Raw genomic sequence first — 18,063 nt, 5'->3', positions numbered from 1 at the left:
CCACAGGCTGTACAGGAGAAATGGCAGCATCTGCTTTTGGTGAGGCCTGAGGGAGCTTTTATTCATGGCAGAAAGCAAGGCTGCAGCCGGCATCTTCACATGGCTGGAAGCAGACCCCTTCACAGGAAGAAGAGAGAGAGATCCAGGCCTCATGAGAACTCTGCCACAAGAACAGGACCACAAAAGGATGGAGCTAAACCATTCAGGAAGGATCCACCCCCATGATCTAATCACCTCCCACCAGGCCCCACCTTCAACACTGGGATTACAATTGAACGTGAGGTTTGGGTGGGGACACAGATCAGAACCATCTCAAGCAGGGAGGATGGTGCAACAATGCTAGAACTAGCTCTGGAGGTATAAGTAGAGTCTATAGCAAAAACACACTCTCTCTCTCTATATATACATATATATATATATATATATATATATATACATATATATATATGTACTTTTTTTTTTTTTGAGGTGGAGTCTTTCCCTGTCACCCAGGCTGGAGTGCAGTGGCGCGATCTCAGCTCACTGCAACCTCCGCCTCCTGGGTTCAAGTGATTCTCCTGCCTCAGCCTCCCAAATGACTGGGATTACAGGCATTCGCTAACACACCCGGCTAATTTTTTTGAAACTTTAGTACAGATGGGGTTTCACCATGTTGGCCAGGCTGGTCTTGAACTCCTGACCTCATGATCTGCCCACCTCGGCCTCCCAAAGTGCTGGGATTATAGGCATAAGCCACTGTGCCAGGCCCGCAGTGTATTATTAATTCTAAAAATCAGACCTTGAGTTTATGGTTACTTTACATGTGCTTTGCACATTCACCAGCACAAGCTGAAATGCCTTCTCTGCCTTCCACAACTCAAAAGGCTCTTTCTTTCTTGGTCACCCTTCCTCATCTTCTGCTATGATCTGAATGTTTGTGTTCATTACTTTTTTTTTTTTCCTTTTTTAGAGATGGGGTCTTGTTCACAGGCAGGATTATTGTACACTGTAGCCTCAAGCAATCCTCCACCTCCGCCTCTCAAGTGGCTGGGATTATAGGTGTATTCCACTGTACCCGGCCACGGTTGAAATCTTAACCCCCAAGTGTATCCTATTAGGAGGTGGGGCCTTTGGGAGGTGATTAGGTCATGAGGGTGGAGCCCTCATGAATGAAATTAGTGTCTTCATAAAAGAAGCCTCAGAGAGGTCCATCGCCCCTCTGCTATGTGAGGTTATAGCAAAAAGACAGCTGTGTGTGAACCAGGAAGCAGTGCCTCGCCAGACACTGCATCTGCCAGAAACTTGATCTTGGACTTACAGCCTTCATAATTGTGAGAAATAAATTGTTGTTTATAAGCCACCTAGTCCATGGTATTTTGGTATAGCAGCTTGAGTGGGCTAAGCTTTAACGAGCCCAGAGGCCTTGTGATTCTCCTCACATCCTCTGAGTAAGCACCCACCTTCCCCTCCTAGACCACCTCTGCAGTAATTTAATTTCCACTGTGTTGAACTTCCACAGGAACTTGGAGCCATTGCGCAGCACTGGCTGCCTGGATTTCACAGGATTGTTTTCACTCTGGAAGATGGTGCCCTCCTCTGTGCCCACACACCCTGCATGCATCAGCCAAGGGACCTTCCCATGCATCAGAGGCAGCTGGTGTGGAATGCTTAGGCCGTGTCGGAAAACACACACAAACATGCAGAAAGGGCGACAGAGCACACAAAACTCTTGTTATCTGGCCTGTTCAATGGCTGACCTGTGTGGATGAGGAGAGCTAAGAGCACAGTTGCTGCTGTTGCTGCTGCTGATTATTGATTTTTTTTTTTTTTTTTTTTTTTTTTGAGACAGAGTCTTTTACTGTCGCCAGAGCTGGAGTGCAGTGGTGTGATCTCAGCTCACTGCAACCTCCGCCTCCCAGGTTCAAGCAATTCTCCTGCCTCGGCCTCCCAAGTAGCTGGGATTACAGGCACCCACCACCATGACCAGCTCATTTTTTGTACTTTTAGTAGAACTGGGGTTTCACCATGTTGACCACGCTGGTCTCAAACTCCTGACCTCGTGATTTGTCCACCTTGGCCTTCCAAAGTGCTGGGATTATAGGAATGAGCCACCACGCCCAGCTGAATTATTTTTTTAGCTTCTGTCCTTGTCCTCTGTTGTTCGCAATGAATTATAAATATGCACAATGGTGGTTTAATCCAAACTTTAATATTTTTTTCTTTCTCTGCCCTCCCTTGATGTGGGGAGTGGGGGTGGGAGGAGTCAGGAGGAAACTTCTGAAAAGCAGATTTTCCAGTTTGGTCAGAAAATAGATCACCCGCCCCAACCACTCCCCTCTCCTCCCAAACATGACGTCCATACATCAGAAATTCCCATTGCTATTTATCTCGTTGAAGGGAATTGACTGGTTTGATAGAGAAAGACAATCAAATAAGCACTCTGAAATGATTCATAAATCTGTTTAGATTGGTTGAATATATATGAGTCCTGATGATCTTTACCGGCCCTGATACAATTTAACACATTAGGATTAAAACAACCACGTGAATAATGCTTGGTATAAGTGGGCACCAATAGAGGTGTTTTGTTTTTTGCTAATCTATGGGAGAAAAACATTTCAATTTCTCATTGCAAAAATGTGATTCTATTCATTAGTAATTCCCCCACACCCCACAATAAGGAAACAGCACCATTACCTGAACAATAGCAGCAAAATCTTTCAGTCTGAGAAAAGAGTTTTGAATTGGAATGATCGTAATGGTCTTGGGTATCTATCCCTGCCTGGGAATTGTATTGAGTTTGGGGCTCACTCTACTGTTGTCTTGGTTTGTGCCAAGGACATCAAAAGAAAAGAGTAAATGTTACCACCTCTACTTTGGAAGAATAGTGAGATTCTGTGTGGACTCTACTGTGAGGCCCTTCAGAGCCCTCGGTCCATCCTGTGCAAGCCTGCTTCAGGCCTCGTAGCCTCTCCTTTCCATCATTATGGAGTCTTCGAGAGCTGCCATAACAAAATGCCACAGACTGTGTGCCTTCATCAACAGGTATTTAATTGCTAGCAGTTCTGGAGGCCGGGAGTCCCAGACCAAGGTCTTGCAGAGTCGGTTTCTGGTGAGGGCTCTCTTCCAGGCTTACAGATGGCCACCTTCTCACGATGTCTGCACATGGCAGGGAGAGAAAGAGTGAGCTCTCTGGTGCCTCTTCTTACAAGGATTCTAATCCTGTCAGGGCTCTACGCTTATCACCTCATTTAATCTTGATTACTTCCTTACTCCAAACCCAGTCACACTGAAGGTTAGAACTCCAACATTTGCAATTCAGTCTATAGCATTCTGCCCCCGCCTCCACAAAAAAATTCATGTCTTCATTGCATGTAGAATATGTTTTCTCCATCTCAACAGCCTCGAAAATTTTTTTTTAATTTTTTTTTTTTTTGAGACAGAATCTCGTTCTCTTTCCAGGCTGGAGTGCAGTGGCACAATCTCAGCTCACTGTAACCTCTGCCTCTTAGGTACAAGCAATTATACTGTCTCAGCCTCCCTAGTAGCTGGAATTACAGGTGCACACCACCACACCCAGCTAATTTTTGTATTTTTAGCAGAGATGGGGTTTCACCATGTTGACCAGGATGGTCTCGATCTCTTGACTTCGTGATCCACCTAGGAACATGAACCACTGTTCCTAGCCTTAAATTTTAAAATTTATTTTTAAATTTTATTATATTTACATCCTTTTGGATACACTTTTTAATTTTTATTTTAAAAAAATACTTTTTGAGGCTGGGTGTGGTGGCTCAAGCCTGTAATCCAAGCACTCTGGAGGCCAAGGCAGGCGGATCACCTGAAGTCAGGAGTTCAAAACCAGCCTGACCAACATGGTGAAACCCCATCTTAAAAAAAAAAATACTTTTGAGATGGAATCTTGCTCTCTCACCTAGGCTGAAGTGCAATGGCAGGCACTTGGCTCACTGCAACTTTTACTGCCCGAGTTCAAGTGATTCTCATGTCTCAGCCTCCCAAGTAGTTGGTATTATAGGTTCCCACCACCACGCACAGCTAATTTTTGTATTTTTAGTAGAGAGAGGGTTTTACCATGTTGGCCAGGCTAATCTCGAACTCCTGACCTCAAGTGATCCACCCACCTTGGCTTCCCAAAGTGTTGGGTTACTGGTGTGAGCCATTGCACTCAGCTTGAATATCAACCAAAATTTATTTTTTTAAATTTTGTTATATTTACATCTTCTTTTAAAAACTTCTTATATTTACATCTTCTTCCCTAAAATCTTAACACATTCCAGCATTAATTCTTTTTTTTTTTTTTTAATTCAGTCTCTGTAGAGACTGTCAAAAATTGCCAGTGCCAACTATATTGCAAGTCGTCACGACTGGGTATTGGGAAAAGTTTTCAATTAGCAATAATCGCGCCTCGGATAAACCTTATTGGCTGCAATACTGCCACTGTGCAAAGCTTCCAGCATTAATTCTAAAGTCCAAAGTCTCATCTAAATATCATCTAAATCAGATACGAGTGAGACTTGCAGTACATTCATCCTGAGGCAAAATTTCTTTCCAGCTGTGAACCTGTGAAACCAGACAAGTTATATACTTCCAGATACAATGGTGGACAGCCATATGATAGACATTCCCATTCCAAAAGGGAGAAACTGGAAAGAAGAAAGGAGTGATGATCCCAAGCAAGTCCAAAATCTAGCAAGACAAATTCTATTAAATTTTAATTCTCAAGAATAATGATCTTTGGCTGGGCGTGGTGGCTCACACCCGTAATCCAAGCACTTTGGAGGCCAAGGCGAGCGGATCACCTGAGGTCAGGAGTTCAAGACCAGCCTAACCAACATGGTGAAATCCCATCTTAAAATAAATAAATAAACGAAGAAAAAAAAAAGTTAAAAAAAAAAATAACGATCTTTGGTTCAATGCTCTGCCTTTCAGACCCACCAGGAAGTCTGTCCCACATTTAGGAACTACTGGAGAAGTGGTCTCACCTTCACAGCTCTGCCCCACAGGGATTTACACCCTCAGGGCTCCACGATATGGCCCCACCCACAAGGCTTCAGTCAGAGGCTGTCTGGCCTCCTGAAATTGAGGCAATCATATCATCCTTTGAAACCAAGGAGGCAGCCCTGATGCTATCTGAATTGCCTTTGAGGTCATTCTTCACTTTACTTGCAGAATAAGGATCTGAGAAGTCCACAGCCTTCTTTTATTTCATCTTGTTTTCTCTGCTTTATTTAGTTCAAACTGGCAATGTCTTTGCTGATATAATCCCATCTCTATTCCTGTTTTTTGCTAAGAAGGTTGATGAAGTTCATGAGTCTTCCTCATGACCACTTTATCAAATAGCTGTTCAGCCTTAGTTTTAGTATCTTTTCAGAGTAAATATTTTTCTTTTTTGTTTCTTTCCTTTTATTTTTTTTGATATGGATAGACTTTCTCAAATCCTCTATTTCTTGTTTCTTTATGCTTAACAATTCCTTTTTCAACTCATTTCTCTCCTTTCCGATTTTTCTGTAAGCAGTCAGGAGGAACAAAGTTGTTCCTTCAACACTCTGCTTAGAAATCTCCTTAGCTAAATATCCAGTTATATAGCTCATAAGTTCTGCTTTCCACAAAATACTTCACCACTTCATTTATTTATTTATTTATTTATTTATTTTTGAGACAGAGTCTTGCTCTGTCACTCATGCTGGAGTGCAGTGGCATCATCTTGGCTCACTGCAACTTGCACCTCCTGGGTTCAAGCAATTCTCATGCCTCAGCCTCCCAAGTAGCTGGGACTACAGGCGTGTGCCACCACACTCTGCTAATTTTTGTAGTTTTAGTAGAGATGGTTGAGGTGTACCATGTTTGCCAGGTTGGTATCAACTTCTGGCCTCAAGTGATCTGTCCACCTTAGCTCACACCTTACAGGTGTAAGCCTCCACACTCGGTCTTCTTCACCGCTTTATAACAGTTTGCCTTTCCTCCAGTTTCCAATAACATGATCCTCATTTCTGTCTGACATTTCACCAGAATCACCCTTAACATCCATGTTTCTAGCATACACCTCAAAAATCTTCCAGCCTCTACCCATTACCCAGTTCCAAAGCCACTTCTACATGTTTAGATATTTGTTACAGCAGCACCTCATGTCTCACTACCAAAATGTGTATTAGGCAGAATTCTCCAGAGAAACAGTATAAACAGTGTGTGTGTGTGTGTCTGTGTGTGTGTGTGTGTGTGTGTGTGTGTGTGTGTGTCTGATGAGAGAGAGAGAGAAAGAGAGAGGTACTAGGGAAATTGGTTCATGTGATTATCGAGGCTAAGAAGTTGCAAGATCTGCAGTCAGCAAGCTAGAGACCCAAGAGAGCAATAGTATAGTTCTAGTCCATGTCTGAAGGCCTGAGTCCCAGACAGCAAGTGGTATAAATTGAGGTTCAAAAGCCAGCAAGATTAGACCCACAAGGAGCTGATGTTTTAGTTAGAGCCAAAGGCAGAAGGCCAACATCCCAGTTCAAGCAGTCAGACAGACGCAATTCCCTTTTACTGAGTGTTTTTGTTCTATTCAGGCTTTTGACTGATTTAATGAGGCTCACCCATTTTAGGGAAGAGAATATGCTTCACACAGTCTTCTGATTCATATGTTTAGCCCAACCAGAAATGCTTCCACAGGCACATCCAGAATAATGTTTGACCAAATGTCTGGGCACCTCATGTCCCAGTCAAGTTGACACATAAAATGAACTATTATAGGAATAATTCAAGGGAGGTAATAACAGATTATTTAGACCTTCCCCCCCACAAGCTTTAAGTATATACTAAGTGCAAAGTCCCATTCCCAAGGCTGTTTCAGTGCAAATTTAATTCTGTTCCATCTGATATTATTCCGACTGTGGAACTGGCTGTTACCACAGATAGTGAGTTTCTGTCTACCGAGGTCTTTCTGTAGCTGCCAGCTGGATGGCCTAGTCTAGCTCACAGCTTCTAAGATTCTAGGTAATGGATGGTGATAATGTTATAAAACAGGTAGTAGTTTAAGAAAGGAAGGGAAGAAGAAGCTGTACTAGACCAGTTGTGTGTGTCTTGAGAAACATATGGATTACCAGGGAAGCCTGTTAAAATGTAGGTGCTGATTCAGGAAGCCTGAGATTCTGCATTTCTATCAAGTTCTCAGGTGATGCTGATGCTGCTGGGCCAGAGACAACATTTTGAGTAACAAGGTATTAGATGAGCTTTAAGATCCCTTATAATTCTCTAAATTCAGTCCAATTCAGCAAGTGCTCATTGAGAACTCATTGTGTACCATGATGCCATGAAGTAGCCAATAGAGGTATGAAAGTATTTTCTGCCTCCAAAAAGCTAACTTACATTTGGAAAGCTGGACAAATATCAAGCCTGGCCAACACAGTGAAATCCTGTCTCTACTAAAAATATAAAAGTTAGCCGGGCATGCTGGTGGGCACCTGTAATCCCAGCTACTTGGGAAGCTGAGGCAGGAGAATCACTTGAACCCAGGAGGCGAATGTTGCAGTGAGTCAAGATCATGCCATTGCACTCCAGCCTGAATACAAGAGCGAGACTCAAAAGAAAAAAAAAAAAAGAAGAAAAGAAAAGAAAAAGAAAGCTGGACAAATAGCCACAAGTCCCACAGATTACACAATGACTCAACCTTCTGGGTCAACCTGAATATCTAGTCTCTTAGTATGGCATTCTGCTTGAATTTTTTTTTTTTAAGACGGAGTTTCCCTCCTGTTGCCCAGGCTGGAGTGCAATGGGGTGATCTCGGCTCACCCGCAACCTCTGTCTCCCAAGCAATTCTCCTGCCACAGCCTCCCAAGTTGCTGGGATTACAGACATGCACCACCACACCCGGCTAATTTTGTATTTTTAGTAGAGACTGAGTTTGCCATGTTGGTGAGGCTGGTCTTGAACTCCCGACCTCAGGTGATCCACCTGCCTCGGCCTCCCAAAGTGCTGGGATTGCAGCATGAGCCACCACACTCGGTGAAATTTTTATATAAAAGCTTTCCCAAGAAATTTGTTCTCAATTTTTTTGAGGAAGCCAAAGAACTGAAATTTAGTAGCTTAGCTACCTAAAAAAAAAATAACCTGAATAGAATAATAATACAAAGAAGAAGATCAGCTAGATGATAAACTGTAAGATTCTATCTAAGCCCACGGGGGCAGTCATAGGGGGCTGTGACACTGAGAAAACTGAGTACCCCAGCCATGTGCACAAGGGGGCCCTGGGAAAGGACACCTCTAACTCAACGTTCTAGGGTCTGAGGTTCTCTAGAAAGGAACACAGGGGTGATACGGAGTGGAATAGCCAGCACTGGGGATGAAGGTCATGAACACCTCTGTGGGAGTGGCCATCGGCCTAAGGAAGGACCAGTGCACCCAGTCTTTTCCCAAAGCTAGGACTAGTTTCCCTGATCTCTTAGGTTCATCTGGCAGTGGCGGAGGCGGGGAGGGAAGTTGGGAGCTAGTCAAGAGACTGGTAAAACCGCAAACAAGGATGGGAGAAAGCAGTGTCTGTGGGGGTGGCGTGGGGAACACTTGTGGGTACAATGGAGAAAAGGGTGGAATGACAGGATGGGACCCTTTATGGCCTTGGCTATTATGTATGTGAAAAGCCAGCAAAACCCTTGCTAAGTAGGGCCTTTTATAGTCAATCACTCAAGCTGTCTTGTGATTTGGGGCAAGGGCAGAATCCACGGCTCTGTTGATCCTCTTCACACACCCCAGTTCTCAGCCTCAATTGCCCAGACCTAATCTCCACCCCACTAGCTTCCCTCCGTGGAGACCATGAGAAGATTGAGGGCAGCTGGAAGTCCTGATAGAGACCCTCCCCACTTGGTCTCTTCCCAACACATACACACACACATGCACACGCACACGCACACGCACACGCACACACACGCACGCACGCACACACACACATCCCCCTAACCAGGCCAATGACTTGAGCTCAGACTGCCTGGAGCTGGTGGGGGTTGGAAAAAGGGGAGGGGGAGGAAAGGAAGAGAAGAATCAAACAGAAACCTTCTCATCTTTCTATCAGCAGCCATGCAAGGAATATTGTTCAGTATGGCACAAAAGCGGCACTGAAAATAGCTGCAGCCCGAGCGGGGCTGCCAACCACTGCCTGAGATAACGTCTACTTGGAGACACTGGTGTCTTTGTGGGGCTGTCAGTGTCCCTATTGTTCCGAGCCTATTGCCTGGGGAATATTGTTCCCAGCTTTTGTCTCCCCCGGCTCACTTTTGTTTGCCTTTACTTACCATTTCATTCCCGCTCCCTTTGTGCGCTCCCATTCCTTCCTTTGTCTCTCCCTCCCTAAGCCTGCCTGTGGCTGTGGATTGGTGCCCAGGGACACAATAGGCCCTACCCCCTCCCAACCTACAGCCCCACCCCAAACCACACACACCCTAGTTCCATTCTGCTTCTCCTTCTCCCAAGTGGCACCCAAGATGTCCCAAAGGCAAGGAAGCCTTGAGGGAGGGTGGGCTCCAAGCAACCCACTCCCTTCCTGGTGACAGGGCAGAAAGGCCATTAGAATATTTGGTTCCCAGAGGAGGTCTGAAATGTCTGATGTGAGTCCCTGCCTCTTTTTCTTTCTTTCTTTTTTTTTTTTTTTTTAACAAATTGGGTTTTTGGTCCAGTCAAAGGAATAAGGACAAGCTCATGCTCCACATCCCCCAAACCCTCTTTCAAGTGCCTGGCATGCACTTCTCTGACCAGGGCACTCCGTTTTCTTCCCCCTCCCTGTCAGCCTCAAGGATCAAAGCGACTTCTGTTTATTTGCACATTCAAATCCAGACTGCCTCCAGTAACCCGACCCAGTCAGGCGCCAGGATGGTGCACCCTCCCCATCCAGCAGCCCTTTTGGCTGAACCGGGTAGAAAGGGGACAGGGGTCTCCTAGGGTCAGAGTAGGGAGTAGAAGAGGAGTGGGCAGTAAGGAAAATTAGACTGCCAATCCTTTTAGAATGGCCTCTAGGTTCTCTCACCTCAATAACGGGGGAAACTGAGGCATCAAAAGAGATTTAGAGGCCGGGTGCAGTGGCTCACACCTATAATCCCAGCACTTTTGGAGGCCAAGGCAGGCGAATCACTTGAGGTCAGGAGTTTGAGACCAGTCTGGCCAACATGAGGAAACCCTGTCTGTACTAAAAATACAAAATTAGCCTGGGATGGTAGTGGGTGCTTGTAATCCCAGCTACTAAGGAGGCTGAGGCAGGAGAATCGCTTGAACCCGGGAGATGGAGGTTGCAGTGAGCTGAGATCACGCCACTGCACTCCAGCCTGGGCAACGGAGTGAGACTTCGTCTCAAAAAAAGAAAAGAGATTTAGAAAACACAGCAATCAAAACCCAAACTTGCTTGCCAACCCAGATCATAGGCAGGTGTCCAATCCCAGTCCTGTAGAGACTCTTGTCAGTTCTAGCTAAAGGAAGAAAGGCACCAGGTAGTATTTAAGGGGCTGGGTTGACTTATAGAAAGTGCTTTTTCTTCTACCTCCCCCGTCTTCCTGCCTCACTACAGATGGGAACAGTGATTGAAGAATCGAGGAAGCTTTTACTTTGGTTGGGAGCAGGCTGGGAGCAGAGATGTAGTCTGAAGCCAGAGAGGAGACTCTACTCTCTCATTGTTCTAGTTCCAAGGACAATGGGAATATTCTCCAGAGACCCATTGTTTGAAAAACTGGAAACTGGGTAGGGGATTTCCGGAAAGTTTGAATGGAAGCCAGGCTTGGCTGTGAGGAGACCAGAGGAGGAGGAAGGGAAGGAGGAAGGGAAGGAGGAAGGGAAGGAGGCCGTCTCTGGCTTCAGAGAAAAGTACTACTGGGCCCTGAGGGCAAACCTGCCCTCCTGATTTCACTGCTGTCAATCCCAGGCTGCCCATTTTTGTTCAGATTTTTACTCTGCCCATCTCCTCTATCTTCCTTCCCTAGCCAAGATCAGCTTAGATTGTTCATAGTTTTCAATTAGAAAGAGAAGCCAAAAAACTCTGACCCTGCCTTGGAGGCAAGAATTGAGCCTGATCCCCCTCTGCAACGCTAGCACACAGCGCAGAGCCCAGCGCATACGCAGAGCTTGGTAAATGTGCAAAGAATGGATTCATGGAAACATTGTAGACTCCTGATCTCAGAAAGTCACTTCGACTATCCGGGAACTTCCAGTAGGGTAGGTATGGAAATGAAAGTTTGAGGTGGGAAAATCTGAAGGTGGGAGATAGGATTCTGGGAAAGATCGGACAAGTGGTGTGGAATGTGGGGTGCAATTAATAGAGAGCAATGACACAGCAATGCAGAACATACGTATTTGGCCTCTCGAACAAAATCACCTGCCTCAGTCCTCTGTTCTCCTCCCACTCTAACTAGTCTGAGCTGTTTTTTTTTTAAGATGGAGTCTCACTCTGTTGCCCAGGCTGGGGTGCAGTGGCTCGATCTCAGCTCACTGCAACCTCCACCGCCCTGCTCCCTGTTTCAAGCAATTTCCCTGCCTCAGACTCCCAAGTAGCTGGGATTACAGGGGAGTGCCGCCACATAATGTTCTTGAATTTTTAGTAGAGACGAGGTTTCACCAGGTTGGCCCGACTGGTCTCGATCTCCTGACCTCAGGCAATTCACCCACCTTGGCCTCCCAAAGTGCTGGCTTTCAAAGACAGATGTCATCAGTTTTTGGCTCGGTGTAAAACCATTGGCGGCTTCCCTCTGTCTTCAGTTACTTGTGAGGCACTAAGATGGAACTCTTCAAGGACAGGCGATTTTGATTGTTCCAGTATTCACCACAGGTGGCTGGTGCCTGGCCAGCACTGCCAGCGCTGTCAGATCAATTCCACCAAGTAAACGTGGAATTGAACTAACTGACAAGTGTGTCAATGTTGCCAATTTGACAGCGGTTCCTGTATGGCATTTCAACTTAGCTACATTCAATGATTTTGATGTTTAGTGTTTTGTACGTTTTACAGTTATTGATTTGATCTTTGAAAACAGCCAAGAGTCATGAAAATGAAAACATTTACATTTATTTAAAAAAATGGTACAGCATTTGGGAGATCAAAGTGGAAGGATCACTTGAGGCTAGAAGTTCAAGACCAGCCTTGGCAACATAGCAAGACCTTACTTCTACAAAAAACTTAAAAATTCGCCAGGCATCGTGGCATGCACCTGTAGTCCCAGCTACACAGGAGGCTCAGGTGAAAGGATTGAGCCCAGGAGTTCAAAGTTGCAGTGAGCCATGATCATGCCACTGCACTCCAGCCTGGGGAACAGAATAAGACTCCAACTCAAAAAAATAAATAAATAAATCGAGTCATACCTCATCTAAGTAGAATATGGCTGAGAACAAGGACATAAGCTAATGTCAGCTGCAGAGTAATCAAAAGTAGTGGCATAAAGGAAATATATTCCATTTATGTGAGATAACAAAGTATCTCCCTTGCAGTTAGAGATGGCCAAAGAAACACATGTGGAAGAGGTGGAGCATCTAGAAACTTTAAAAGGGGCGAACTCAGGTGGGAGGTGTATCTTTTTGTCCTCACTTTCCTCTTTGTCCTGTCTGGAATCTAGTTGTAATCAGCCCGACACGGTGGCATGTACAAGAGGATCACTGCTTGAGCCCAGGAGTTTGAGTCCAGCCTGGGCAACACAGCAAGACCCCATCTCTTAAGAAATAAAAAGAACCTGGTCATGATTGCTGGCTCTCCAGCAACCATCTTGTGACCACAAAGGGACACTGAGTTTGAAACTTAAGGAAGGCCAAACAGAAACAGAAAGTGCTTGAGCCCAGCCGACTGAGGAACCCACAATACAAGCCTCATATTGCCTCCCTCTGAAGTTTTTATACAGGGGGAAAAAAAGCTTTTATTAGATTAAGCCCTTTAATTTGGGCCTTTATTATTAAAAGTCAGGCACAATTCCTCACTAATAAAGTACATGGGTTTTATCAATAAAGAAATACATTTCTATATCATTTCTTTGTTTGCTGAACTAGTAGGAAAAAGAAAAGAAAGCGTAAGAGATATTCCATTGTTTGCTAGAGCACATGAGTAATCCTATGGGTTTTGAAAGTGAAGTCACAAGCTGAGTTTGGAGGCAGGAGTTAGAGACGTAGAGACGGTACAATTGTTCTGTGCAGTGACGAAGGAGGACTCATTCTGAGGTGACTGGGAAACAGCACAGAGCCCAAGCAACAGGCAAAAGATTGCTGTAGATGTGTATGTGGACATTGAAATCAAGTGGCAGTTTACAGCCGGAAAGAAGAGAAGAGGGGGAGAAACTCTAAGACACAAGTGGCCAGCCAGTGGCTTACCCTTGTAATCCCAGCAATTTGAGATGCCTCAAGGCAGATGGATTGCTTAAGGTCAGGAGTTCAAGAGCAGCCCGGCCAACATGGCAAAACCCCATCTCTACTAAAAATACAGAAACTAGCCAGGCTTGGTGGTGGGTACCTGATATCCCCTTAGGAGGCTGAGGCAGGAGAATCGCTTGAACATGGGAGGAGGTTGCAGTGAGCTAAGATCCCACCATGGCACTCCAGCCTGAGTGACAGAGCAAGACTCTGTCTTAAAAACAAAACAAAGACACAGAACTGAAAAAACACAGATGTTTATCAGTGTTAATAACACTTAAATAGAAATAGGTGTATAAGCTTCATTGGGGCCGGAGGGGCGTGAGGTTTTTGCAACACTACACAGAAGTGGATGATTGGAGCTAATGAGTACATGCCATCAAAGCAAGTCCACTCCATTTAGTCATGCAGGAACCAAGTTCTGGGTCAAGACAGCAGGTGGAGCAGAAGCTGAAACCTCCTCCTTCTCCAAACACATAAAATGAGAGAGGAAATAGGTTCAAAAACTCATAGCCACGCTTGAAAACAACAAAGGGAAATCTTCTTTTTTTTTTTCCATTTATTTATTTTATTGCATTTTAGGTTTTGGGGTACATGTGAAGAACGTGCAAGATTGTTGCATAGGTACACACGTGGCAGTGTGATTTGCTGCCTTCCTCCACATCACCTACATCTGGCATTTCTCCCCATGCTATCTCTCCCCAACTCCCCACCCCCACCGTCCCTCCCCTATTTCCCCCCAACAGACCCCAGTGTGTAGTGCTCCCCTCCCTGTGTCCATGTGTTTTCATTGTTCAACACCCACCTATGAATGAGAACATGCGGTGTTTGATCTTCTGCTCTTCTGTCAGTTTGCTGAGAATGATGGTTTCCAGGTTCATCCATGTCCCTACAAAGGACACAAACTCATCGTTTTTGATGGCTGCATAATATTCCATGGTGTATATGTGCCACATTTTCCCTGTCCAGCCTATCATCGATGGGCATTTGGGTTGGTTCCAGGTCGACAAAGGGAAATCTTAAAAGCTATCAAAGAGGGAAGACAGATTATTTACCAAGAAACAAGAATTAGATAGGGCTGGGTGAGGTGGCTCTGGTCTGTAATCCCAGCACTTTGGGAGGCTGAGGAGGGAGGATCACTTGAGCCCAGGAGTTCTGGGCAACATGGCAAGACCCTGTCTCTACAAAACAAAATTAAAAAAAAATTTTTTTTTTGAGACGGAGTTTCACTCTTGTTACCCTGGCTGGAGTGCAATGGTGTGATCTCAGCTCACTGCAACCTCTACCTCCCAGATTCAAGCATTTCTCTTGCCTCAGCCTCCCAAGTAGCTGGAATTACAGGCACCCCCACCCCACCATGCCTGGCTAGATTTTTTATTTTTAGTAGAGACAGGGTTTCGTCATGTTGCCCAGGCTGGTCTTGAAGTCCTGACCTCAGGTGATCCACCTACCTCAGCCTCCCAAAGTGCTGGCATTACAGGCATGAGCCACCACACCCAGCTTACAAAAAATTTAAAAATTAGCCAGGTATGATGGCGTGCACCTGTAGTCCCAGCTACTTGAGAGGTTGAGGTAGGAGGATCACTTGAACTCAGAAGATTGAGGCTTGCAGTGAGCTGTGATTGCGCCACTGCACTCCAGCCTGGGCAACAAGTGAGACCCTGTCTCAAAAAAAAAAAACCTCAGATTGATTCTAGGCTTTCTCATATATAAGCAGATGCCAAAAGACAATGAAATAACATCCTTAAAATGCTGAAATAAAATAATGTTAAATGTAAAATTCTATGCCCAGTAAGACACACAAACTCTGAATTTTACTAATCACAGACTCTCACTGAAAGAACTGCTTGAACAAAAAGAAAAGTGAATTCTGAAGAAGAAAATGTGGAAATCAAAATGCAACACACACATATCTGAAATTTTTTATTTATTTATTTTTTTTTTTGAGATGGAGTTTCACTCTTGTTACCCAGGCTGGAGTGCAATGGCGCGATCTCGGCTCACCGCAACCTCCGTCTCGTGGGTTCAGGCAATTCTCCTGCCTCAGCCTCCTGAGTAGCTGGGACTACAGGCACGTGCCACCATGCCCAGCTAATTTTTTGTAGCTTTAGTAGAGACGGGGTTTCACCATGTTGACCAGGATGGTCTCGATCCCTTGACCTCATGATCCACCCGCCTCGGCCTCCCAAAGTGCTGGGATTACAGGCTTGAGCCACCGCGCCCGGCCCTGAAATTTTTTTTAAAGACAGTGTCTTGCTCTTGTTGACCATGTTGGAGGGCAGTGGTGTGATTATAACTCATTGCAGTCTCTAATTCTTGGGCTCAAGTGATCCTCCCACCTTAGCCTCCCAAGTAACTGGGATTACAGGTGTGCATCACCATACCTGGCTAATTATTTTATTTGTTGTAGAGACAGCGTCTTGCTATGTTGCCTAGGCTGATCTCGAATTCCTGGGCAGAAGCAGTCCTCCTGTCTCGGCCTCCCAAAGTGCTATGATTATAAGTGTGTGCCACAACACCTGGCCATATCTTTAATTTTAAAAAAGAAAAACGTGGGTAGGTGGTATCACAGTAACAAACAGCCTCCCCATACCCCAAGGGCTTACATGCACACGGGTGTATTTCCTGCTGTGGCCAACCCAGCTGCAGATGGGACAGGGCTCTGCTCCACATGCCTTCTTTATTCTGGGGTTTAAGTGGAAGCAAAAGCTTCTACTACAAAGATGCTGTTTTCACGGCAGAGGAAAATGACAAGTGGAAGAATCAAAGCGTCAGCTAGGAAGTAGCACAGAGCCTATCACGCACAAAACACGTCGGATGGTCACACCGCCATAGATGGGATGTGTCCTGCAAGTCACGTGGCAATGAGAGGGCTGCATAAGATTCTCTCAGGAAAGGGTGTAAATAATTTGAAAACAGTGATACGACAGGCAAACAGACTGGGACAATACAACTCCTAACAGCTGTTGATTCTGGGGTGGAAAAATATAGGTAATTATGTTCTGTATTTCCAAAGTTCTCAAAACAAACAAACAAACAAAAAAAACACAGGAGAAAATTTAGATCCACTGGCACACAATTTTATCCTGCTTTTTAAAATTTAATATTAACTGTGTGAGCATTTGCTCATATCACTAATAGTCTTTTCCATTTTCTTATTATAAGAATCAGAGACCTAATATGGTTTATGAAGACCAAAATGGATGAGATAAAACAACTTTGGGGCTTAACAGGATAATATTGTGCACATTTACAAGGAATTTGGATATCTGATAATTTTATTGTATGTGATTAATGTGATTATGACTCTGAGTGCCATATAACTTTAAATAATTAAATAGAAAATTTCATTTTTAAAAATGAAAAGGTGCCAACTAATAATGAGCACATAAAAATAGTGGACAGGGAGAGAATCGTGAAGAAATGGTGCTTACCAGTAACTCAGGTATTTTTAGTTGTCAGAAAAGAATCGTGAAAGGCTGTGAAATGGATCAAAGAATTACTAAATGTCTTCAGTGAAAAACCACGCTTTATGTACAGCACACACTTCCAGGTTATCTGATTCTATGGGACTTGCTCCTTTCATTGTCTCTAAGCTATTTTACAATACTAGGAGTTGTAAAGAACTGATAGCAATGCAAATAATTTGGCTTTATACACACGAAAATGAATCTTCTCTAGAGGAAGATCAAGTGATTTTTCTCTCTTCCCATCCCCACAAAAAGCCAGTTTTGCATCTATTTGTAAATTCATTTTTGTCCTACTTATATATGTGATCTTTGAATTCTCTGTTGAACTGGTTAAACATCTTACTGATCTCTTCATTAATTAATGAATTAAATAAAATCTTTGATGTGTTCACTTTCTATTTGTTTGAGTTGTGGTTTTATATATATATATATAAATTACCCTTTAGCCCTGAATAGTCTACAAAACTTCATTTGAACACTTATTAGGAGTCAGACTTTGAAGCTATTTTTGCAAATATATACAACAATCTCTTGAACTGTTAACTATTGCCTTTTCTTTATGACTTCTTCCTTGACTTACACCCCATTTGACCCAAGGTTGTTCCCTCAGATTCTCTTTCTTAGTAATGTGTCTTAGTGAGCCTGGGTTGCCCTAACAAAATACCGTAGACTGGATGGCTTAAACAAAAATATACTTCTCGGCCGGGCGCAGTGGCTCATGCCTGTAATCCCAGCACTTTGGGAGGCTGAAGCGGGTGGATCACAAGGTCAGGAGTTCGAGACCAGCCTGACCGACATGGAGAAACTCTGTCTCTACTAAAAATCCAAAAAATTAGCCGGGCATGGTGGCACGCACCTGTTATCCCAGCTACTCAGAAGCCTGAGGCAGGAGAACCACTTGAACCCGGGAAGTGGAGGTTGTGGTGAGCCGAGATTGCGCTGCTGCACTCCAGCCTGGACAACAGAGCGAGACTCTGTCTTAAAAAAAAATGTATTTCTCACAGTTCTGGTGGCTGGAAGTCCACTATCACAATGCCAGCCAGCTTGGCTCCTGGAGAAGCCACTCTGCCTGGCTTTCAAGATGGCTGCTTTATTGCTGTGGCCTTTCCCTGGTGGAGAGAAAGCTAGCTCTCTGGTCTCTTCTTATAAGGACGCTAATCCCATCACATGGGCCCCACTCTCACGACCTCATCTAACCCTTGTTATCTCCCAAAGGCTCGGTCTCCAAATACCATCATCCTGGGGGTTAAGGCATCGATAT

General features: G+C 44.5%; 1 non-coding gene across 1 annotated transcript; it reads right to left on the bottom strand.

Moving 5' to 3' along the window:
• Positions 1-4,308: 4,308 nt before the first annotated feature.
• On the bottom strand, positions 4,309-4,449 carry LOC116559112. Its single transcript, XR_004272310.1, has one exon. It is a non-coding gene; the product is annotated as a U4 spliceosomal RNA (small nuclear RNA).
• Between the last annotated feature and the right edge of the window lie 13,614 nt (positions 4,450-18,063).

The sequence above is a fragment of the Sapajus apella genome, unplaced genomic scaffold, assembly GCF_009761245.1.
Source record: "Sapajus apella isolate SASKATOON/1434 unplaced genomic scaffold, GSC_monkey_1.0 scaffold22, whole genome shotgun sequence".
Classification (NCBI taxonomy): Eukaryota; Metazoa; Chordata; class Mammalia; order Primates; family Cebidae; genus Sapajus; species Sapajus apella.
This window is presented reverse-complemented; position numbering and strand designations above follow the sequence as displayed.